We start from the raw sequence: 26,208 nt of genomic DNA, 5'->3' as shown, positions 1-26,208 counted from the left end.
GGACCTGTGTTCTGCTGCAGCAAGCACTCCGGATATTGCCAGCTGTCCTTGGATCCATCTTCTCTGCGGCTGCAGCTCCTTCAGCTAAGTGTGCAGACATTGTTGTGTACCTGGATTATTTTCTGACTGGATCTGAGGTGGCCACGGTTCCCTCCATATACTGAGCAGGGCACCGGTGGCCATGCCCCTTCCACTATTGTAGGGGTTACAGTGGGCATCAGTCTTAGGTACGCGGGCATGCCTCGTTCCGCCATTTGGATCCGGGCATGTGCTTTAGCAGCATAGGGAGAGCTTTGAGGGTCTGACAGGGGTCACCCTTTTTCCTCCCTAGTTTGGGTCCGGTCAGTAGCTCTTTTTACTGTGTATACTCTTGTTGCTCACATACAGCCGTGACAGCCTGTCCCCTATCGCTCAGGCGAACAGCACTTACCAGGCCCCGACTAACTGCACCGCTGCGCGCCCTACCCCCCCGCTGAGAAGAAGACACTAACCGGGCACCGCACAGAATCTCCTCAGCAAACGCTCGACGCGGCGCAGGATTCCTCCCGCTGCACCGGCTGGCAGAGACACTTGCCACCCCAGCCGACGGCAGCGGAGGGTCCCCAGGGGGGCTCCTTAGACGCCGCCGAACCCGAGGGGTTGCCTCCGGGCTCAACCGCTCAGGCGGTACCGATCTCCTGGCCCTCACCCGTCCACCCGAAGCTACCGCAGGGACACTATGGGGCCCCACCGCCGCCTGCAAACTACTCACAAGCCACTCTGCCACTGCCCGCACTGCCGCCATCAAATCCTCCAGCGACGACATGACACCAAATAACACCAAATAAGCCTGCACTCCACCGCTAACAACTCGCAAAGCGCAACGGACACTGGTGCCGTTCCCGCCTCCACCCCAGAATATAACAGCGCGCGCAAATACAAAAAACCGCCCCCAAACCTTCCCCTGAAACACTACACCCCTCCCCTACAATTTAACCCTATCCTGGCCTAGAAACTTCCCCCTTCCAGTCAATTCTCGCTGCGCTACGTCTGCGCCTCGCTCCACTGTCATACTGTCATACTTATGGAACATCGTCTTGATATTAGTATACGATTTTTTCTGTTTAACAGGATGTGGAACACACTTTTCTCTGGCCTTCAGGACCTGCGACTGTAGCACCAATATTATTGCCACATCTGATATCCGTGGCTGAATTGGAACGGTGCTTTACCTTAAGTTGATTGGTCTCAGACTGCTCCCCATTGAAACTATATGTATAGCGGCTATCTCATTATGTAACCTGGTATTGCCCCAATATATATTGTGTTACATCAGTGCTTGATAGATTATTATTATCGATATCTTTACCTCCTGATGATCCCATAGTATTGACTAGGGGAAAACGCGTCGAGGTTTATTCTGAGTCTTGACTATATGGTTAACCCTGATTATATGTATATGCACTTTGTCTATAGCATCCAGTATTTGTGTACTTTTTATCCCTGCCTCATACCCGGGGGTATCCATATCATATTGACATTTAAACCCTTAGGGATAACGCAGGGTTAATAATAGCCTAGGAACGTGGACATGGGGTCTCTACCATCAGGGGTCCTCCCTGGGCTGAGGCTTAAGTATAGGGACAATCTATTCCCCTCTCCCCAGCAGCATTATCATTCATCTGGATGCAGTCTATTGTAATTTTTTGTCCTGGTATTGGAGGTCCTTCCTGGATCTTTTTTAATGCATATCAATAAAACTGTTATTTATTTTTTTCTGGAATGTACACAGTGTGCTGTCCGCATTTCCGGTCCGCGGCCCCGAACTTCTGGTCTGCGGCGGACAAGAATAGGAATCCTCTATTAAGTGTCGGCGATGTGCGGCGCCAGTGTTTTGCGGTCCGCAATATGCGGACGGCAAAACACTACGGACGTCTGAATGGACCCTAATTGAAATGCTGCAGATTTATAATCCACTCTGCATTTCAATTTTATATCAAGACACGGAGGCTCATATTTGCTTAACTCTTTCTTTACTGAGAATATAGCAGCAAAGACAACTGAAGAAAAAATCATCAGAGTAACCATGGTAACAGCTCCACCCACCATAGCCCCTATATAAGGCGCATCACTGGACGGACACCTCCTCTTTCTTTGCTGCTCAGCTCAGATAAGTACCTTGATTATTTTCTCTATACTAGGTTTATAGCGGTATTATCATTATTATTCTTATTCTTTTATTACTTGGTGAAATTTTGTCCTCTTTTATGTTTTAGGGCTCGTGTCTGCCCAAATTGTCCCCACAGCTTCCGACTGTGTTTCCCCCCCCCCCCCCCCCGTTTCGGTTTTTATATGGTCCGTTTACTTGCACTTCCCTTTAGTCCTTTTGCCCTCTTATCGGCTTGCCGCCTATTGTATTTTCTTCATCCCGCACATTCCTTCATTTCTTCATCACTGCACATTCCCTCCGTAGTCTGGGCGGTCTTACGGCCATTTTTTCTCCCCCCCCCTTCTCCTTACCTTCTTCTCCCTTGTCCCGGCGTTCGCGCGCTTTGTAATCTCGCGGCCCAGAATCGCGAGATTTGCAGACGTCATCTTGCCTGACACTCCGCTCATTGGCCCTTACACTAGGGAGGTGTAGGCTTGTGCTAGCCACTCCCCCTCTAGTGTCCGTTTTTCCCTCAGTGCCTCCGGCGTTCTTCTGAGTCACACTACTGTTCGCTTGCTCCATCTCTTACATCGGTGTTTGCTGTTGGGGTGACTAACTCCTTCAGTTAATAGTTCACTATGTCTACTGTTCCTGCCTCCCCGGCCGTTTCTATTCAGGATAGACACACAGGTCAGGTACCTCCCTCCACTCCTCACAGAGTTAATGAGACCTCTGCCCCTGTGGTTCAGGCTTCAGGCTTGCAGCAATCTATTTCTGATGCTATAGTTGCTGCAATGGGGACAATGTCAGCTTCTCTGACTCAATGAATTTCACAGGCCCTCATGTCTCACCCTGTTTCTGATATGCCCCCTCCTGCCTCCAGAACACTCATGAATGATGGCTCTGTCCCATTAATTGACTGCGCGAATAAGTCGCGTAAAAGAGCTAACCCGCGCCCGGCAGAAAGGGCACGATTATGAAAAACCGCCCAGGCTCTTCCGGAGCCGGTTTCTGATTCAGACGCAGAGTCTGTTGAGGAGGCTTTTGAAAAGTGGTCCAATCATTCAGGGAATGATTTAAATGATATTGCGGTTGACCCTGCTTTTGAAGGCCCGTCTCAGACAACGGGTGTCATAGCTGAACCTACGTTAGACGTCAAAGACGCAATTATTGACCCTATGGGGGACCCCCTTTTTAACCCTGACCAGTTGCATCACCCACGGTCCTCCGAGTGGCTTCCCGCCACCCACGTGACCCAGTATCTGGAAGCTAGAATCCGCACGCCTCTATCCAAAGAGGCCCGCAGCAAGCTTCGGGCTGAATGCCCTCGTCCCCTTATCCCTAACAGGATATGTGAAACCCCTAGCATAGACCCGAAGGTGGTCCAATTCCTAGCTAAGTCTGGGTTTAACCCACGCAAGGGGCTTGACTCTGCCTTAAAAGCGTGTCAAGATAAACTTCTGGATGTCACCGGCCCTCTCGCCAAAATTTTTGATTTAGCCGAGGCTGCTAGAATGGCCGGCACGCAGGTAGATCCTGAAGACCTTAGTGGCTGGGCCCAAAGGGCCATATGTTTGATAGGCAACGTGAATACTTCCATTGCCATTGAGAGAAGGAAAGCTATTTTAATGAAAATTGAACCCAAACTGGCCAATTTGTCCCTATCTGAATCGGGTAAAGAAGCTCAGGGCCTCCTTTTTGGGGATCCTTTCATTAAGGAGCTAGGCAAATATGTAGGGGCCTTTACGGCTCTTGATAAAACGCAGAGCTCAATGCGCCGTGTTTTCCAGCTTCGTTTTTCCTCCAGGGCCGGCAGTCTCAGGGGCCGACTGTCCGGCCGCTCCAATTTCCAGCCCAGAGGCACAGGCAGAGGCTCCTTTAATTATCGTCAGTCCCTTCAGGACCCCAAATACCAGCCAACCTTCTTTCCTTCACGAGGAGGTTTTTCCCGCTCCAGAGGTTTCCGAGGCGCTCCAGGATCCAGACGCCCGTATGGTAAGTCATCTCTGTGTGTCATATCCCATTTCACATCAGGTTGGGGGAAGACTCCGTCTCTTTTCCCATGCGTGGTCAAGGATAACCTCAGATCAGTGAGTCCTCTCCACGGTTCAGGGGTTCATCATCGAGTTGGTGTCCACCCCAAGGAACCTCCCTCACATTCAGAGTTTTCCTTGCTCAAACCTAACCCAGTCCCTCTTGGATGCAGAGCTTGCATCGCTTTTCCAGAAACAGGTGATAGAGTTATCTCTTGATCCTCATTCAGGAATACTAAGCAGTATCTTCCTGGTCCAGAAAAAGGGTGGCCAATTTCGTCCAGTCATAAACCTCAAGCAGTTGAATGTCTTCGTTCGTTACAGACATTTCAAAATGGAGGGCATCCATCTGTTGAGGGATATGCTTCAACCAGGAGACTGGTTCGTAAAATTAGACCTGAAGGATGCATATCTCACAGTCCCGGTGGCTCCAGCATCCCGCAGCCTCCTTCAGTTTCATTGGAAAGACCAAATCTGGCGCTTTACTTGCCTCCCGTTTGGTCTGTCCTCCGCACCATGGTGCTCATGAAACCAGTGGTGGCCTGGCTCAGAGGGAGGGGGATTCGTCTGATCATTTATTTGGACGACATCCTGATTATGGCCCAGGGTCCACTCCTTCTGCTTGGTCACCTGAAGTTGACCAAAGACCTTCTTCAAGACTTAGGATTTATTCTCAATCTGGAGAAGTCTTGCCTCATTCCGGCCACGTCCATAGAACTCCTAGGGTTTACCATAGATTCTGGGAGTCAAACGCTCAGCTTGCCTGCAGTCAAAGTCAAGGCGATCCGCAAAGAGATTCGTCATTCTCTCTCCCTCCCACAGGTTTCCCTTCGTCAGCTAGCTCGTCTGATAGGTCTTCTTTCTTCGTCCATCCAGGCGATCTTCCCAGCTCCTCTCCACTATCGAGCTTTTCAGAGGCTCAAGATCGCTCACCTCAGAGCGGGGGCCTCATACTCGGACACTCTGGTTTTGGATACGGAAACCAGACACGAATTGGTGTGGTGGATCCACAACTTGGCAGTGTGGAACGGCCGTGCTATTTTTGGCCCACGTCCAGACCTGGTCATCGAGTCGGACGCCAGTCTCATGGGCTGGGGAGCCCATTGTCAGGGGATATCCACGGGAGGAACATGGTCCCCGGACAAACTGCATTTGCATATCAATGCTCTCGAGTTCTTAGCGGGGTCCTTTGCGATCCACAGCTTTGCACAGGGCTCGGTTCGAGCATGTATTCGTTTACGGACGGACAATATCTCTGCTGTCCGTTATGTGAACTGCCTGGGTGGGACACGTTCCAAGGTTCTGTGTTCTCTAGCCAAAGACTTTTGGGAGTTTTGCCTTTCCAGGGGAATATCGGTTGTGGCCGAATACCTTCCAGGACTCCACACTTTGGCCGACTGGAGTTCTCGCTGTCTTTCAGATTCCAGCGACTGGAAGTTGGATTCAACGGTTTTCCAAGATATTCTATATCTTTGGGGCCCGTTATCCATCAATTTATTCGCGTCCCGTTTGAACGCTCAACTCCCCAGATTTTTCAGTTGGCGTCCGGACCCGGAGGCAGAAGCGGTGGATGCCTTCCTCCAGCCCTGGGGGGACTCTCTTCTCTACGCCTTCCCTCCGTTCGCACTCATCCCATGGGTGCTTGCTCACGTTTGTCACCAACAGGCTCAGTTGGTCTTGATAGTGCCATACTGGAGGACACAGTCTTGGTTCCCCCAGTTACTGAACCTTTTGTCGGAGGAGCCTCGGCTCTTACCGTCTTTTCCTCGGCTTCTACTCGACCCTTATGGTCGTCCTCACCCTCTACTTCTAGACGGATCGCTTCTTCTTCTCGCATGTCGAATTTCAGGGGTTCCTGGGATTCCTCAAGTTTTTCGGCAGCGACTAGGCACCTATTGGAATCTGCATGGGCTCCGGGCACTAGACGAGCCTATCATGCCTCATGGGACGTCTGGTGTCGTTGGTGCGATCCACGGGACTTGGATCCCGTACAGGCTCCTGTAATGGAGATTCTTCAATTTCTCACTTCACTCTTTGAGGCGGGGAAGGCTTTCCGTACTCTCAACGTGTACCGTTCTGCCATTTCTTCCAGGCATGCCGGTTTTGACGGGTTCCCTGCCGGCCAACATCCCTTAGTGTGCAGACTGTTACGCGGTTGCCGGTTAGCTCGGCCTCCAAGACCTCGTTTTACTTCCACTTGGGACGTTGCTACAGTTCTCAGATTTCTGGAGACTCGGCCTTCCAACTCTATGTTGTCTCTTTGTCAACTTTCGGCCAAGTTAGTAACCCTTTTTTGCTTAATTTCGTGCAAACGGGTCTCGGACGTCCGCACTCTAGATTTATCCGTCTTTTCCTTCGTCTCTGCAGTTATGTCCAGTGGCTTGCTTGCGGGAGTATGAAGCTCGCACGCTGCCTTTCCGCGATGGGTATGCCCCTCAGCTGTTCGATTCCTTCCGTCGCCCTTTTTCTCCGGTTACCAGTGTCACTCTGTCCCGTTGGGTTAAATGGATCTTGTCCCTTTCGGGTATTGACACATCCATATTTACCGCGCATTCGGTGCGCGGGGCAGCGGCTACCTCTATGTCCATGGCTTGTGCTCGTTTGGAGGATGTTTTAAGACTGGCGAATTGGTCCCGAGTCGCTACCTTTCGAGAGTTCTATTCTAGACCTGTTCCTCATGCTTTTTCCTCTGTGATTGCTCAGCTTTAAACTAGCAAATATGAGCCTCCGTGTCTTGATATAAAATTCTGGATTTTCCTAAGTTATGACGTAAAGTCATGATTTTATGAAAGACACGGAGGCGAGTATTTCCCACCCGTTAATTCTTTTACCCATCCCACTGATTTATGGTATTTCTTAACTATCGCTTGTTTTAACTTTGACGTTATTATTTGTGTATTTTTCATTTATTTATTGATCCGTGTTTAAATTCTCGGATCCGGATACTTATTACTATATTACCATGATTTCTCATTTTTTCCTCCAGGTTGATTGCCTTCTGTCAGATTTCTCCAGGTTGATCGCCTTTTACCAACGGTTTCCAGGTGCTCACCTTCCTGCAGTTCGGTTTGGTTTTTTCTTCAGTCGACGTTCCGGCTGTTGTTGATGGTTCCAGGTTCCAGGTTCTCGACAGTTGAAGTCCACAAAGAAAGAGGAGGTGTCCGTCCAGTGATGCGCCTTATATAGGGGCTATGGGGGGTGGAGCTGTTACCATGGTTACTCTGATGATTTTTTCTTCAGTTGTCTTTGCTGCTATATTCTCAGTAAAGAGTTAAGCAAATACTCGCCTCCGTGTCTTTCATAAAATCATGACTTTACGTCATAACTTAGGAAAATCCTGAATTTCTACACGTACACTGTATGAATTTTCAGCACAGCATGTGAATGAGGCGCTGAGATAGTCTTATCCACTTTGCAGTTACTGTAAATGCAGATATTCCAACCAGAAAATCCAGATGGATACCCGCAGCACATCTCCCCCGGTAGAAATACCCTAATAGTTGAGGGCACTGGACTCTGTATTTGTTTAGGGTTGTTTGTATTTATTCCCGGTCTGTCTTTTTTTAAGGGAATCTGCTCAGCCGTCTGAATTTATTTGCATTGCTATCATAGCTGGAGACGTGGGCCAAAGACATCGGGAGAAATCATCATAGCGGTCTGGGTTGTATGGAGAAGAAAATGAAAAAGTAAACGCCATCTGGACTTATGGAAAAGTTGTCACCTCTTCTGACATGTCTGTTTTAGTAAATACTTTTATTCCACAAAAAGTATACAAGACTCTGTGTAGCGAAGGGCAAATGGGTGTTACTATTCTCTCTGTCAAGAGTTTGTACCCCTACACAGTCTGATACGGGGAATTGGTTTTCCTCAGTGTCAGCATTCCCCATATTTCAGCTTGTTAAAGGTGTTGTCTCACTTCAGCAAATGGCGTAGTGAAAGTTAACATAAGGCACTTACTAATGTATTGTGATTGTCCATATTGCCTCCTTTCCTGGCTTGAGTTATTTTTCCATCGCATTATACACTGCTCGTTTCCAGTGGTTAGGACCACCCTACAATCCAGCAGCGGTGGTCGTGCTTGCACGCTATAGGAAATTATAGGAAAATGTGCTGGCCTCTCTGGTGGCCGGTATCGTGGGAGCTCACATAGGATGGCGCTTTTTCCTACAGTGTGCAAGCACGGCCTCTGCTGCTGGATTGCAGGGTGGTCGTAACCATGGAAATAAGTGTATCATGTGATGGAAAAATGAATCCAGCCAGCAAAGGAGGCAATATGGACAATTAACATACATTAGTAAGTGGGAAAATATGTGGCGCACAGGAGTGACACACACTCAAGGTAGAGGTGCTCACAGTAAAGAGGAATCACCCTTCCTCTGGACGGATGAACAATAGAATAAAAATACTGGGCACTCTCAATATATGGAAACCATACAATTTATTATTAGTAATGCTAAAACACTAGAATATAACAATATATACCGTATATACCGGCGTATAAGATGACTTTTGAGCCCTAGAAAATATTTTCTAGAGTGGGGGGTCGTCTTATATGCCGGGTATGGCGGGCGCTGCAGTGCCGGGATGCCCGAATTATCAACAGGGAGAGCCCGGGCTATTGCCTTGTATCCCCAGCAGCTGAGAGCTGCGATGTAACCCACGGCATATGCCCCCCCTGCGCTGTACCTTGTATACCGCCCCCTGCTCTGTACCTTGTATGCCTCCCCCCTGCTCTGTACCTTGTATGCTCCTTGTACCGCCATCCTCCCGGCCGCTCGCATCTCGCTCCTACGCATGTGCGAGATTTCATGCGGCGAGCGTGGATACACAGGATCCTCACGGCCGCTCGCATCTCGCTCCTGCGCATGTGCGAGATCTCCGTGCGGCGTATCTAAGTGCGGCGCAGATTTGCATATGTGAATGTGAATATGAAGAATAACATAACAAAAACATGTTCAGGGTATAGGTGGCACATGTTTAGGGTCTGGGAGGCAGGGAGGGAGGACAAGGAAGGTGGTTTTTACATGTTTGATGACAAACAGCATGTCATACTTATTTGAATTAAAATTACCATATTGAAATCAGATCTAATGCTTTTTAAATTTTTCTTTGGTGTGTGTTGAAAAAGGGGTAGTCTTATACGCGAGTATATCCCAAACTCTATATTTTCAGTGTAAAAGTTGGGGGTCGTCTTATACGCCCAGTCGTCTTATACGCCGGCATATACGGGATAATGCTAAGACGTTAGTGGCCTAAAATCGCATATATATTCGATGACCTAAAATCAGTGCATGAAAGATTCTAAACTTGTATAAACTCTACCTTAGTACAGACTATAAAATATATAATAAAATATAAAATGTAATATAAATAATCTGGGATGGTACAAGATGAAACCTCCGTGATAGATTACACAGCAGTAGTCTTGAATTTGAATCTGTGTTTCTACTAGTGTCTTATACAGGTTCTCTGAACAATAGCATTATTCGCATCTCCTCCAATTGCAGTGGTGATACAATGTATATGTATTAAATCTCAGTAATTGTTTAGCGGCGTCCCGCAGTACTCACTGGTCAGCGGCGTCCCGCTGAGCTGTTTCAATTATTAGCTTTACAATGATGATATTCCGGTTGGTATGCTGCTGGAAAACTTCTTAGGTGCCTCTACCGTATCCCTCAGTAGCTCTGGATGCCGCTCCGGTATGACAAGGAGCCGGTGTCTTGTGAGCTCGAACCACCTTCTCCCGCGCTGATGTTTGTTTGCACGTGTTAAGTTGCTGTATAGCCGTGCAGTGATTTCTGTTAGTAGCACGTCGGGTTTTTAGTTTTCAGGATTGGTTTGGCATCGAGTTGTTCAGCAGATGATAGTGGTCTGAGGAAGGGGTGATTTTAAGCCCCGAAACGCGTTTTGTTCAAGACCCCCCTGATGAATCAGAATATCATCTGCTGAACAACTCGATGCCAAACCAATCCTGAAAACTAAAAACCCGACGTGCTACTAACAGAAATCACTGCACGGCTATACAGCAAATTAACACGTGCAAACAAACATCAGCGCGGAAGAAGGTGGTTCGAGCTCGCAAGTCACCGGCTCCTTGTCATACCGGAGCGGCATCCAGAGCTACTGAGGGATACGGTAGAGGCACCTAAGAAGTTTTCCAGCAGCATACCAACCGGAATATCATCATTGTAAAGCCAATAATCGAAACAGCTCAGCGGGACGCCGCTGACCAGTGAGTACTGTGGGACGCCGCTAAACAATTACTGAGATTTAATACATATACATTGTATCACCACTGCAATTGGAGGAGATGCGAATAATGCTATTGTTCAGAGAACCTGTATAAGACACTAGTAGAAACACAGATTCAAATTCAAGACTACTGCTGTGTTATCTATCACGGAGGTTTCATCTTGTACCATCCCAGATTATTTATATTACATTTTATATTTTATTATATATTTTATAGTCTGTACTAAGGTAGAGTTTATACAAGTTTAGAATCTTTCATGCACTGATTTTAGGTCATCGAATATATATGCGATTTTAGGCCACTAACGTCTTAGCATTTTCTATATATTGTTATATTCTAGTGTTTTAGCATTACTAATAATAAATTGTATGGTTTCCATATATTGAGAGTGCCCAGTATTTTTATTCTATTATACATTAGTAAGTGCCTTGTGTTAGCTTTCTGTACATGATAAATGCCATTAACCACCCCTTTAAGTAAAGTGGATACCAATGTTACAGCTGGTTTCCTAAAGGGCTTATCTGATAAACTTCTTTCTAAATACTTTACTTATCTGAAGGACTTTCTTTCTTTTCTGTGGGTGGGCAGCAGCTCATCAAGCACCTGCATCTCCCAGGATGCATAGCAATTAGCTATTGATAACCCCTTCCTCCGCTGCCTAGAGAATAGCCCCTCACATATGGCCCCAGAGATACATGATATGAAAAGCCCCCCACAATTCCCTTCTCCGCTGTCTAGAGAGAGATATAGCTGTATAAAGGTCTGTGAATTTAGAATGAATGAAAGGTGTCCGGACCACGTCACTATGAGGTCACTACCAGCACTGGAGGAGGAAGGGAGCAGGGGACTACTGGGCATGTTAGTCCATCTGAATGCGGGAGAAGGTGGACCAGAAGGATAAACAGCCTAATAATACTCTTACTGGATGTATATTGCAATTATACTTCATCTGAAATCCCCTATGAATTCCATAGTATTAGTAATATTTTTGGATAACCCCTTTAAAGGGGTTGTCCGGGTTCAGAGCTGAAGTCTAGCGTAGGGCAAGGGAGCGTATCCAATGCTAGCATCAGGGGGGCTGCCTGGGTGAAAAATGGGTATGTCCGGGTTCAGCTCTAAACCTGGACAACCCCTTTAAGGAACTTTTTGTCATCTGTTTCCCACTCACTGTATGGTGTATAGAGCTATTTACTATGTTACTTAGGCACTATACGGTATATTACTTTTGCAGTGTACATCGCTCTCGTGCCCCGTCATGCCATTCAAGTATATTGCTGTCCTGAGTACAGAGATGCAGTTGAATATGTAGAGATTAGCGTTTCCACAATGGAAGCGCTCATTGCCCATGGCCCTTCCGCTGCCTCCCTCTTGCCCCTACCTGGTGCTGCTTGTCCAACGAGCAGCAAGCAGGCTGGCTCTAAAGTATCCAAGTGCTGGAGCCAAAATAGACCAGTAATAACCACCTAATTACTATAAGATAAGGTATAAATACAGTATTGAAATATAAGGCAGCCTGCATCCACAAAGGCTGTTTAATCGATAGCAACTGCTAACTAATCACCACTGCTGCAGTTATAGTGTATAAAAATAAAAATCAAAAAATAAATAGAAAAGGAAGCACCATCTCGAAGTCCAGAGAGAGTTTTAACTAGTAGGTTAGATAATTATTGGTAAAAAATTCATTTTAGTATTATCACAAATAATAAAAGTTATATTTTAAATCAATACAAAATACTACATAAATGCACATGTCAAGAGTAGGCAACCAGTAGTCTACGACTAAATGTATATACGATATTAAGTGCCTCTACATGTGCAGGGTATATATGAATGTAATATATGTCACACAGTATTAGGTACGCGGGCATGCAATCGTCTACCATACAGACCCTTGCATGTGCATAGCAGTCAGGGAGAGCTCTTAGGGTTTTATAGGGCTCACCTATAAGCTCCTTAGTTTGGGATCAAGCCAGTCGCTCGTTTATTTATATGTTCCAGCTATCTGCTAACTTCATCCGTGACATTATAAACCGCCATAACCGTCTTAAGCATGGATCCGGTTTCAGCCTTGATTGACCGCATGCAAGGTCTTTTGCTGGAGGTAGCAGATCTCCGTAAAACTGTGTCTCAGTTTCAGGTGACCGGTTCTGCTGGCGTTCATGGAGTTTGTTCCGAGCCTAAAATCTCGCTCCCGGGGGTAGTGAGAATTTTGTTTGCTTTAGAGAGGCTTGCAAACTCCATTTTCGCCTACTTCCCCATTCCTCTGGTGATGAGGAGCAGAGGGTGGGGATCATCATCCCGCGGCTCAGGGATAACGTTCAGTCTTGGGCCTTTTCGCTGCCAGTGGGGGCACAGCCCCTCCAATCGGTGGATGATTTTTTTGTAGCCCTGGGGCAGATGTATGATGACCCGGATCGTATTGCTCTGGCTGAATCTAAACTGCGTCTTTTATGCCAGGGTAAACAGTCCGCAGAGATATATTGTTCTGAATTTCGGAGATGGGCAGCTGATACTGGTTGGAATGATGCTGCACTCCAAAGTAAATTTTGCCATGGTCTTTCGGAAAGATTGAAAGATGCATTCGCTTTTCATGAGAGACCAGCGTCGTTAGAGTCAGCCATGTCTCTAGCTGTTCGTATTGACAGGCGTCTTAGAGAGAGAGATGAGACTACTCTTTCCTGTCATATTCAGCCCAAGGACAGTGGGGCTGTCTCATTCAGTGCGCAGGGGTCTCAGTCTGTCTCAATCCCCTCAGAGGAGGAGGCCATGCAGATGGGTTTGCTTGCCTCTGATAGTAGAGGATTCAGCTCTCAGAGGAGGGTTTGTTTCTGTTGTGGGGGTATAAATCATTTGGCTAATGTTTGCCCCTCTAAGAGATTCATGGCGTTTTCTGAGGGTAATAAAAACAAAACAAAAAAAAAAACTTTAAAAACTTTCCATTTGCTACTATTGGCAAGGTTGATGCGGAAATTGAAGGTTTGCCGTTTGCTTGTAGTTCCCGTTTTCTCCTGCCTGCCAGGGTGGCGCTAGACAGCAAGAACATTGTTTGTGAGATTTTTGTAGATAGTGGAGCAGCTGTCAATCTCATTGATAATCAATTTGCAACAACGCATGGTTTCCAGGTATGCACTTTGGAAAATTCCGCTCCACTTTCTCAAAGATCGTTAAAGGGCATAGTTCACAATATCCGTTTGACTGTGGGTGACGCTCATGTTGAGGATATGTCATGTTTCGTCCTAAGCGGATTACCTACTCCTCTAGTGTTGGGGCTACCCTGGCTCACTAAACATAACCCCACCATTGATTGGCAAGCAAGGCAAATAAATGGTTGGAGTGAGTTTTGCAGAGAGAATTGCCTCACGTCGTCTCTTTCAGAGGTTTCTACCAAGACTGTGCCATCTTTTCTCTCTGAATTTTCGGATGTGTTTTCCGAGAGTGGTGTCCAGGAGTTGCCCCCTCACCGGGAGTAGGACTGGCCTATTAATCTCATCCCAGGCGCCAAGTTGCCAAAATCACAATCTCTCCCAACCTGAAAGAGTTGCTATGCGTACTTATATTTCTGAGAGCCTGAGAAAGGGACACATCCGACCCTCGAAGTCACCTGTTGCCGCTGGGTTTTTTTTTGTTAAGAAAAAAGATGGTTCTTTAAGACCTTGTATGGATTTCAGGGAGCTGAACCGTATCACGATTCGTGACCCATATCCGCTTCCTCTGATCCCGGACCTGTTTAACCAGATTGTTGGTGCTAAAGTTTTTTCTAAGTTGGATTTCAGAGGGGCATACAACCTAGTCAGGGTCAGGGAAGGGGACGAATGGAAGACGGCCTTCAATACCCCTGGGTCATTTCGAGAATTTGGTTATGCCCTTTGGTTTGATGAATGCTCCGGCCGTCTTCCAACATTTTGTGAAGAGCATTTTTTATCATTTAATGGGGAAATTTGTACTGGTGTATCTAGATGACATTAAAAAATTTTCTCCTGATTTCAAGATTCATCGGGACCACCTATGTCAGGTCTTGCTGATTCAGCGGGAGAATAAATTATACGCTAAACTGGAAAAATGTGTGTTTGCGGTTCCGGAGATTAAATTTCTTGGTTTTCTTCTCTCCGCTTCTGGTTTTTGCATGGACCCTGAGAAGGTCCGCGCTGTGCTTGATTGAGAGCTTCCTGAGAATCAGAAGGCACTGATGCAGTTTTTGGGTTTTGCCAATTATTACAGAAAGTTCATTTTGAATTATTCCTCTGTTGTTAAGCCACTCACTGATATGACTAAAAAGGGGGTAGATTTTTCCTCCTGGTCGGTAGATGCGCTTAAAGCCTTTTCTAGTATTAAAGAAAGTTTTGCTTCCGCTCCCATTTTGGTACAACCTGATGTCTGTCTACCTTTTATTATTGAGGTGGACGCTTCAAAGGTGGGTGTGGGTGCCGTTTTATCTCAGGGTCCCTCTCCTGCCAAATGGCGACCGTGTGCCTTTTTCTCAAGGAAAAATTAGCTTTTGAGGAATGGCGCCATTGGTTAGAGGGAGCCAGACACCCTATTACCGTGTTTACCGACCATAAGAATCTGGCCTACTTGGAATCGGCCAAGCGTCTGAACCCGAGACAGGCCAGATGGTCTTTGTTCTTTTCTAGGTTTAATTTTGTTGTTACGTTCCGCCCTGGGGTTAAAAATGTGAAGGCGGATGCCCTGTCACATTGTTTTCCGGGAGGGGGGAACTTTGAAGACCCGGGTCCCATTTTGGCTGAAGGGGTGGTCGTCTCTGCTCTTTATCCTGATTTGGAGGCAGAGGTTCAGGCAGCCAAGGCAGAGGCTCCTGATCTTTGTCCTCCTGGGAGGTTGTTTGTGCCTCTCGCTTTACGACACAAGGTTTTTAAGGAGCACCACGATACTGTCCTTGCTGGGCACCCGGGGAGTAGAGCCACAGTGGATCTCATTGCTCGGAGATTCTGGTGGCCGGCTCTTCATAAGACGGTTGACGACTTTGTGGCAGCCTGCGAGACCTGCGCTCGTGCCAAGGTCCCTCATTCACGGCCATCGGGTTCTCTCCTCCCGTTACCCATTCCTTCCCGTCCTTGGACGCAGCTGTCCATGGACTTCATTACGGACCTGCCTCCTTCCTCGGGGAAGACTGTGATTCTGGTGGTAGTGGACCGTTTAAGCAAAATGGCACATTTCATTCCCTTTCCTGGGTTACCCAATGCTAAGACGCTGGCGCAAGCGTTTGTTGATCATATTGTTAAATTGCATGGCGTTCCTTCAGACATCGTTGGGGCACGCAATTTGTTTCCAGATTCTGTAAGGCCTTCTGTTCTCGCGTGGGGGTTCGGTTGTCGTTCTCTTCTGCTTTTCACCCGCAGTCGAATGGTCAGACCGAACGCGTCAATCAGAATCTGGAGACATATCTGCGCTGTTTTGTGGCGGAGAATCAGGAGCATAGCAGTCAGGGAGAGCTCTTAGGGTTTTATAGGGCTCACCTATAAGCTCCTTAGTTTGGGATCAAGCCAGTCGCTCGTTTATTTATATGTTCCAGCTATCTGCTAATTTCATCTGACTACTCCATGCACATACACATTTGGTTCTGCATTGTCAATGCCACTGCTAGAAACTCCTGGTGTTGGCTTAATTCCTGGGAGTAGAGAGATCAGAAATAATATGCGGCACTCACCGGAATCTTCACAAGGTAATGTTCTTTATTAGTCCTTCATGCAGGACAGAAAGATAGGGTGCTGGGGCGGACAGGTTCCTGCAGGTGAATGGCGGCTACGGCCGTTTCGCGCTATGGATTGCGCTTCTTCTGGCCGCAATCCATAGCGCGAAACGTGCGGCCAGAAGAAGCGCAATCCATAGCGCGAAACGGCCGTAGCCGCCATTCACCTGCAGGAACCTGTCCGCCCCAGCACCCTATCTTTCTGTCCTGCATGAAGGACTAATAAAGAACATTACCTTGTGAAGATTCCGGTGAGTGCCGCATATTATTTCTGATCTCTCTACATGCGCACAATCGATATGACCTTTATCCAATGCTGAGCACCACAGACGGAGTGTATGTTTTGCTGCGGTGCCGCTATCTGAGCCAGTCAGAGTACCGGCTTCACTTGCCTGACTCTTGCAGTGCCGCTTCGTTCTTTTTCTTTTTCCTGATTGTACGGCTTAATTCCTGGGAGAACAAAAGGCAAAAATATTCAGCCAGTCCTATCCTTCTCATCTGCTGAGGGAGAGTTTGAAGCTCCCCATACACATTAGACTGTCTTGCCGAAACCACTTTTCTTGTGTTAGAACATGCATGAAGATCTATTATAAGGCAATTCCTGCATGGAGTAGTCTGAGGACAGAGGCCATAACATTGTTTATGTTCTCCATACCTTCTCTATGAACACTTCACTTGCTTCTTTAGCGATATTAAAGTTGTCTTTTCCTAAACTGCTAGAGGCATTGAGAATAATGAAGATGTTCATGAAACCTCCCGTCGTCACTCCTATTGTACGTTGAATCCACTCTGTGTATAGAATGAGAGAAAATTTACCAGGGAAAGCATCAGGATCTGTACATCTGACCTAATGTGACCTGTGTTAAAACAGTGTTCCCTCACCAGAACATGACTGACCAGTGACCTTTGTGCCATCAGAACCAGTAAATGTAATCCATGGGTATCAGTTGTAGTAGTTCCTAAAATGTCATCTTGTAGACAGTACAAAGCGCTATTATTTCTATTTTCAGGAACCACCCAAAACTGAAAGCAATGACTATTTTAATGCAAACCTTTGAGGAACATTCCCTGGACAGTCCTGCATAAAATCAGAACTTTTCATGAAGGAACTTTCTTTGCCTTCACAATGTCTTAAAGTTGTTGCCAAATTCGGCTCCATTCCGGCTCCTTTTACTGGTCTTCAAGTCTCTGTCCTGTAAACCTCTGAATGGACGGGGTCACGTGCGCTGATGCAGCCAATGACTGGCCTCAGCTGTGTCCCCAGTAGTGATGTCACCTGACACTGGTAAAACAAGTCACTGGCTGCAGCGGTTCACGTGTCTGTCCTGAGGTTTTTAGGATGGAGACAGAAAGACAAGTAAAGGGAAGTAGGGAGCCAGAGCGGAGCGTCAGGAGCAGGCGAGTATGTACAGCTGGCAAATTTTTAAAAGTTGTAAAAAAAAAATAGCAGGACAACCCTGTTTGAGGAAGAAAGAAGCTATGTTTTCCTAATAATGGACAACTACCTTTATTCTGTATTCCAAATACTGGCACTTCTCAGGAAATCTCATCTACGCCTCTCATGACCTCATTTATCGAGAGGGAATTATTCAGTTCAAACATCAACACTTTTTTCTTAGGAAGCCCAACTACGAAATATCAGTGGACCCTGAACCCGGCTCTGTTTGTTCTGCTTATTTGACTCGTTTATCTAATCCTGGTGTAACAGGGTTCCGAAGGTGCACTCGGTCCCCCATTAGCCGCAGACCTGCTGCTTAGCTTCGGGAGCGGGATCTGTGTTTGACCTCGTTCCCAGGGCGGCTTTACTAGCTGGGTGGCTCCCTGCTCCTAAGTCTGCCTTGAGCACCGAGCTGATCACTCGGTGCTCGACTGGTTGGTCTGTCGGTCATGTGACGCTGGCCACGTCACATGACCCTCACTCCTTACTATAAATACAGGCAGCCTGCTGGCCACAGGTTGCCTGTTAATTTAGGTTCCACCTGTGATTTGGTCTTTCCTGGCGTACTTACCTCCTGCTGAATTCCTGACGATCCTCTGCCTGCTCCTTTGGTACTTCACGTCTCTCCTGGTATTTATGACCCCGGCTTCTCCTGACTATTCTCTGCTTGCTCCATTTGTACTTTGTAGCTTTCCTGGTATTGACTCGGTCCGTTCACATTCTGTTGTTTGTCTGTCTGTCTTCCGTGCACTTAGTCCAAGCTAGGGATTGCCGTACAGTTGTCCCCTGTCATTAGGACTCACGAGGCAAGTAGGCAGGGCCAGGGGTAAGGGAGGAGCGTGTGTGTGTACACGACCATTACAGATTAACAGGCCCAAAAACCACTGTATAATGAATCCTCTGGTGACCCTGACTGACCATGTCTCTAATCTGACGCAGATGGTGCAGGAGTTAGGGGAAAAACTCAGTTCTTTTGAGTTAGGGCAAGGTTCTTCCACTCCTCAGGCCTCCAGTCTGCATTTTGAGCCCCAGATTAAGCTCCCAGAACCCTTTTCTGGAGACCGGAAGAAGTTTCTCTCTTTTAAGGAGAATTGCAAACTTTACTTCCGTTTGCGCCCCGTGTCCTCTGGCCCCGAGAGTCAACGCGTGGGCATTATCATTTACCGACTACAGGGTGATCCCCAGGACTGGGCGTTCTCTTTACCTGCTGGCGCCAGTTGTTTATCTTCTGTGGAGGGGTTCTTTCAGGCCCTAAGTACCCTCTATGATGAACCAGACAGGGCTCTAGTAGCCGAGACGGCTCTAAAGGCACTGGTTCAGGGCAATCTACCTGTGGAGGATTATTGCACCCAATTCAGAAGGTGATGTGTCCCCTCAGGATGGAACGAACCAGCCCTGAAGAGTCAGTTCAGGTCAGGTCTGTCTGATAATTTAAAGGATCTTCTGGTCAGTTATCAACTTCCAGAGACCTTAGAGAAGATGATGACCCTTGTTGTCCGACTTGACCGACGGGTTAGAGAGAGACGACAGGAACAACAGTTCTCTTCCCAGATGGTGGTCCAGCCAGAGACCTATCCCAGAGACAATGCTGAGGTCTCCACCGAGGAACCCATGCAGGTTGGCATGACCCGAGGGAATCTTCACCGCAGACGTAGAGAATGCTTTTACTGTGGAGATCCTGACCATTGGATCAACCAGTGTCCCAAGAAGGTCCTCTCTGTCAAGGCTCCTAAGGCAAGGCAACCTAAAGACCAGGTACACCCAGAATTTTCTAAATGTAAGCTTTTGGTACCCATTACGATTTCTCTGGGAGTAGATAAATGGCCGGGTAAGGCCTTTATTGATTCTGGCTCAGCGGCTAGCTTTATTGACTCTGAGTATGCTGTAAGATTGGGTATTCCTATGTTTGCCTTACCAACTCCTATCCATGTCATGGCTATTGATGCTACTCCTCTTATTGGTGGTACGGTGAGCTCATGTACCTCGGAGATTTCTCTAACCGTGGGTGTGTGCCACTCAGAGAGATGTTCCCTTTTAGTCCTGGAGAACCTACCGGCTGAGGTGGTACTAGGGTTGCCTTGGCTCCGACTACATAACCCCACTATAGATTGGTCCAGTGGGGAGTTGGTGAGATGGGGGCCTAAGTGTGACTCGCGCTTGTCCGTGGTACAGAATGGGGTCTCAGTAAAGTCTGATACCTTACCCACTGTTGTTAGGGAATATTCTGATGTATTCTCGTCACCAACCCCGGAGGTTCTACCCCCCCCCCATAGACCTTATGATTGTACCATAGAGCTAGTAGAGGGGGCCAAGTTTCCTAAGGGGCGAATTTATAATCTTTCTATGCCCGAACGCAAGGCCATGGAAGATTATATTAAGGAGAGCCTTGGTAAAGGGCATATTAGACCTTCTGTCTCTCCTATGGGGGCGGGGGTTTTCTTCGTTAAGAAAAAAGATGGTGGTCTTAGGCCATGTATCGATTACCGGAGATTAAATAAAATCACTGTCCAGAATAGATACTCCCTCCCATTGATTCCGGATTTATTTAACCAGGTTCTGGGGGCAACCTGGTTTTCCAAAATTGACCTGAAAGGGGCATACAATCTAATCCGAATCAAGGAGGGAGACGAATGGAAGACGGCGTTCAATACTCCGGTAGGACACTTTGAATATCAGGTGATGCCTTTTGGACTCAGCAATGCCCCAGCTGTGTTCCAAAACTTCATGAATGACATTCTTAGGTAAATTTGTTATTGTCTATCTTGACGACATTTTGATATTCTCTCCTGACTTCGAATCCCATGTGTCTCATGTTAAACAAGTATTAGAGGTGTTGAGGGAGAATCAGCTATCCGCTAAGCAAGAGAAATGTGTCTTTGGTGTACAGGAGATTCTGTTTCTAGGGCATGTTCTGACTCCTCACGCCTTCAAGATGGATCCTGGTAAGGTACTAGCAATTAAGGAATGGGTAAGACCTTCATCCTTAAAGGCCTTACAACGGTTCCTAGGTTTCGCCAATTACTATCGTAAATTTATTATGAATTTTTCCGTAATTGCTAAACCGTTGACCGACCTTACTAAGAAAGGGGCGGATTTGGAGAATTGGTCTACTGAGGCCATTTCTTCATTTGAAAAATTAAAAAAGGCATTCAGTAGCGCTCCCATTCTGATCCAGCCTGATCAGGAGAAACCTTTTATTGTGGAGGTGGATGCGTCCGAGGACGGCGCAGGAGCAGTCCTTTCACAAGGTCCTGCTACCCTCACTAACCTGAGACCATGTGCCTTCTTCTCCAGGAAACTCTCTGCCACGGAGAGAAACTACGACATAGGGAATAGGGAGCTGCTAGCCATTAAATGGGCATTTGAGGAGTGGAGGCATTTTCTGGAGGGGGCAAGGCATTGTGTAACTGTTGTCACTGACCATAAAAATCTTAAGTTTCTCGAGTCTGCTAAGAGGTTGAATCCCCGTCAAGCCAGATGGGCTCTGTTTTTTACTCGTTTTGATTTTTCCATTACGTTCAGGCAGGGAAAAATGTAAAGGCTTCCAGGCTTTTCAACCTACTGAGGTACCACCTGAATCCATCCTACCAGCAAAAATCTTCATAGCAGTTCTTACCCAGGATATCTCGGCTCGCATTAGGTCTGAACAACATCTGGCACCGGTATCCACGCCAACAGATAAGTTGTTTGTTCCCGTACAATTTCGTCTCCAGCTGTTGGGTGAGTGTCACGATTCTGCCTTTTGTGGACATCCGGGTGTTGAGGGCACTAAGGATCTGGTTTCTAGATCTTATTGGTGGCCCACTTTAACTAGGGATGTCAAGTCCTACGTGTCAGCCTGTGAGGTTTGTGCCAGGTCCAAGACACCTAGGACTCGCCCTGCTGGTAACCTCTGACCCCTACCCATTCCCAGTAGACCCTGGTCCCATATCTCGATGGATTTTATAACTGACCTACCGCAGGCGGAGGGTAAGACTGTAGTTTGGGTAGTGGTCGATAGGTTTAGCAAGATGGTCCATTTCATTCCCCTGTCTAAACTCCCGAATGCCAAAACTCTGGCGTCTATTTTTGTGAAAGAAATTGTTCGATTGCATGGTGTCCCGGAAAATATTGTTTCTGACAGGGGTGTGCAGTTTGTGTCCAAATTATGGAGGGCCTTCTGTCAAAAATGTAAAATTTCATTGTCTTTTTCCTCTGCCTACCACCCTGAGAGTAATGGGCAGACTGAATGCCTTAATCAGTCTGTGGAAAAAATTCTTGAGGTTGTATGTTGCTGATGACCAGCAATTATGGGTGAAATTTCTTCCATTGGCTGAATTTGCTTTGAATAACCGTGTCAATTCTTCTGCTGGGGTTTCACCTTTCTTTTGTAACCATGGTTTCCATCCCCGTTTACATTCTGGGTCATCCGTCTCCTCTTCCAACCCTGAGGCGAATAGGCTCTCCTCTGAACTGTGCACAGTTTGGGCCCGGGTTCAATCGAACTTAGAAAAGGTTCAAAGTTCTAAGAAACTCAAGGCCGATAGGAGACGTTCAAGGGGGGTTAATTTTCAGGTTGGGGATAAGTGTCACGGAACCATGAACCAGACGTACAACAAGGGATAAGTGAAAATAAGAAGGCTTTATTGAAAATAAAGCTGTAAAGCAAAAGTCCAAACGGATGGCGAAACCGAAGCAGAGTCTTTGCGAAGCCAGAGGTCAGGAACCAGAAGGGTAGTCAGACGAAGCCAGGATCAGGAACCAGCAGGGTAGTCAGACGAAGCCAGGATCAGGAACCAGCAGGGTAGTCGGACGAAACCAGGATCAGGAACCAGCAGGGTAGTCGGACGAAACCAGGATCAGGAACCAGAAGCAGCAGCAGTCTAGAAGCATGTGAACACAGGAGGACCAAGCAAGGAACTGAAGCCACAGACCTCCTATATATATGAGCTAGGCATCCAGCTCCTCCCAGTGGGAAGGAGGAGCCGCAGGGTGGGAGGCTACAAGAGACCCAGAAACCAAGATGGCCGCCAGCACATGTCAAACGAAGGAGAACAGCAAGAAGGTAAGACCATGACAGTACCTCCCCCTCAAGGGCCCCTCCTCCGCGGAGTAAAGAACGGTTTCTGAGGGAAGCGTGCGTGGAAGGCTCGGAGCAAGGCAGGAGCATGGACATCTGCGGAGGGAACCCAGGAACGCTCCTCTGGACCATAACCACGCCAATGGACCAAAAACTGCACCCGACCGCGGACCAGGCGTGAGTCCAGGATATTGCTCACCTCATACTCCTCACGATTACCCACTTGGACCGGACGAGGCCGAGGAACCGAGGAAGTGAAACGATTACACACCAGTGGCTTCAACAGGGAGACATGAAACACGTTGGAGATCCGCATGCCAGGAGGAAGCGCAAGGGCATAGGCTACCGGGTTTACCCTGCGAAGCACTCGGAAGGGACCAACAAAGCGAGGCGCCAGCTTGGGAGTGGGCACTCGAAGGTTGAGGTTGCGGGTGGACAACCATACACGGTCTCCGACCTGGTAGGAAGGAGCAGGCGCTCGTCTGCGATCAGCCTGGAGTCTCTGGCGCTGCGCAGAGACCTCAAGGGACTTCTGGATCAGTACCCAAGAAGCACGTAGGACGGAAAGGTGATCCTCCACAGCCGGAATATCCTGGGGAGAGAATACCTCCGGTAACACGGCAGGTTGGAACCCATAATTGGCCATGAAGGGAGACGTCCCAGAGGAAGAGTTCACCGCCGTGTTCCTGGCAAACTCAGCCCAAGGCAGGAGGTCAACCCAATTGTCTTGGTGATCGGAGACATAGCAACGAAGGAATTGCTCCAAGGCCTGATTGGATCGTTCTGCGGACCCATTGGACTGAGGGTGGTAGGCCGAGGAGAAGGAGAGATGAATCCCCAACTGGGAGCAAAAGGCGCGCCAGAACCTGGACACAAACTGACTCCCCCGATCCGACACAATCTCCTTGGGCAAACCGTGCAACCGGAAGACCTCCCTGGCAAAAATCGTGGCCAACTCTTGTGCAGAGGGTAACTTCTTGAGAGGAACACAGTGGCACATTTTGGAAAACCGATCCACAATCATGAGAATGACCGTATGGCCTCGGGATGCAGGGAGGTCCACAATGAAATCCATCCCCAGGTGTGACCATGGGCGCTCCCCGGTGGCTATGGGTTGCAGAAGGCCCAACGGAAGGTGCCGAGGGGACTTACTCTGGGCACAAACGGAGCATGCCGCTACATATGCGGCGATGTCGGAACGTAGGGAAGGCCACCAGAACAGACGTGAAACAGCCCAGGACAGCTGATTCTTTCCAGGATGCCCCGCGGTCTTGGAGTTATGGTAGGTTCGCAACAACCGAGTGCGCAACTCCTCAGGCACAAAACATCTGCCGTTGGGTCTCCCAGAGGGAGCACCAGATTGAGCCGCCAAAATCTGCTCACCCAGGGGAGAGGTCAGGCTGGTGCGAATGGCGGCCAAGATCTGATTCGGAGGTATGACCGAAGTCGGAATCGACTCCTCCCTGGACAGCTCGGAGTACTGCCGTGATAAGGCATCCGCCCTGATGTTCTTGGAACCGGGTAGGTAGGAGACCACGTAATTAAAACGTGACAAGAACAGAGCCCATCTGGCCTGACGTGGTGTCAATCTCTTGGCCTCAGAAAGGTAGGTCAGATTCTTGTGGTCCGTCAGGATGAGGACCGGAACCACCGAACCCTCGAGCAAGTGCCTCCATTCTTTAAGGGCCTGCACGATGGCCAATAACTCCCTGTCACCAATCTGATAGTTGCACTCCGCGGAAGACAGTTTCCGGGAGTAAAACCCACAAGGAAGCAGAGGACCCTCTGGTGTTCTACGCTGAGACAGAAGGGCGCCTACTCCCGTCTCAGACGCGTCCACCTCGAGGACAAAGGGCAACCCAGGGTTGGGATGCGACAGAATCGGAGCCGACACAAAGGCGGACTTTAGAGCCTCAAAAGCTCGGATGGCCTCGAGCGGCCAGACCTGGGAATTACTGCCCTTCCTGGTCAGATCCGTGAGAGGCTTGGCTAGCATGGAAAAGTCCCTGATGAACTTCCGATAATAATTGGCGAAGCCCAAAAAGCGCTGCAGGGAACGAAGACCACTGGGCTGGGGCCACTGTAAGACAGCCGAAACCTTCTCAGGATCCATGGAGAACCCCTCAGCGGAAATTATGTAACCTAAGAAGGTTACCTGGGATCGGTGAAATTCGCATTTCTCAAGCTTACCGAACAGCTTGTTCTCTCGTAACCGTTGCAACACTCGTCTGACATCCAGAATGTGGGCCTCCATGGATTCAGAATATACCAAGATGTCATCCAAATAGACCACCACACACTGCTGCAACAGGTCACGGAAAACATCGTTGATGAATTCCTGAAAGACTGCGGGCGCATTGCACAACCCAAAGGGCATAACCAAGGATTCAGAATGACCGGTCCTGGTGTTAAACGCGGTCTTCCACTCATCGCCCGCCTTGATCCTTACCAGGTTATATGCCGCCCTCAGGTCGAGTTTGGTAAAGACCGTGGCCCCTTTAAGGCGATCGAACAGCTCGGAAATCAAGGGTATCGGGTAAGCGTTCTTGATCGTGATGCGATTGAGACCCCTGTAATCGATGCAAGGCCTCAACTCACCGCCCTTCTTTTTCACAAAGAAAAATCCAGCCCCTGCCGGGGACGAGGATTTGCGAATGTGTCCGCGTGAAAGCGCCTCCCTCACGTACTCCTCCATGGCCTCATTCTCCGCTACCGACAGTGGATAGACTTTGCCACGAGGAGGAACGGCACCAGATTGTAACTCTATGGCACAATCGTATGGGCGGTGCGGAGGTAGGGCAACCGCCCGCACCTTATCGAATACATCCCGGTACTCCTCGTATTCAGGAGGCAACAGAGAGTCCGAGGAAGTACACAGCAACTTGACAGACCCATGGATGCAACTAGCCCCACACTGCGGTGACCACGAGAGGATCTCGGCCGATCTCCAATCGAAAGTCGGATTATGCTTCCGGAGCCAGGGGTACCCCAAGACCACCGAGTAGTGTGGAGACGAAATAACCTGGAGGCAGACCGACTCTCTGTGAACGGCACCAATGGCTATCCCCACTGGAAGAGTCTCATGAGTCACGTGTGGCGGCAGAAGGGGTCTGCCGTCTATCGCCTCAAGAGCCAGTGGGGAACCTCGAGCCTGCAGAGGAATGGAATTGGCGGCAGCGAACACATTATCAATGAACAAACCACCAGCACCAGAGTCCACCAACGCCTGGGTCGTCACCGAGCCCCCGACCCAGGAGAGGACAACAGTGATCAGTGGTTTGTCAACACGGGAAACCGGGGACGAGGAGACTCCACCCAAGATCTGCCCCCGACAGGATCTCAGGTGCGAGCGTTTCCCGGACGGTTCGGACATGCCAACCGAAAATGCCCACCGAGACCACAGTACATGCATCGGCCCTCGCGTCTCCGGAGTACCCTCTCCCCCTCGGACAGGCAAGCAAACCCCAGCTGCATGGGTTCACCCCCAGACAAGTCATCCCCAGGAGGCGTGGGAGGAGAGGGAGGCACGGGTGGGACAACAAACGTAGGCGCCAATCTGTTAGAAAACCTCCGCAGGCTCTCCTTAAAGG

Source organism: Bufo bufo, chromosome 8 (assembly GCF_905171765.1).
Source record: "Bufo bufo chromosome 8, aBufBuf1.1, whole genome shotgun sequence".
NCBI classification, from domain to species: domain Eukaryota; kingdom Metazoa; phylum Chordata; class Amphibia; order Anura; family Bufonidae; genus Bufo; species Bufo bufo.
This window is presented reverse-complemented; position numbering follows the sequence as displayed.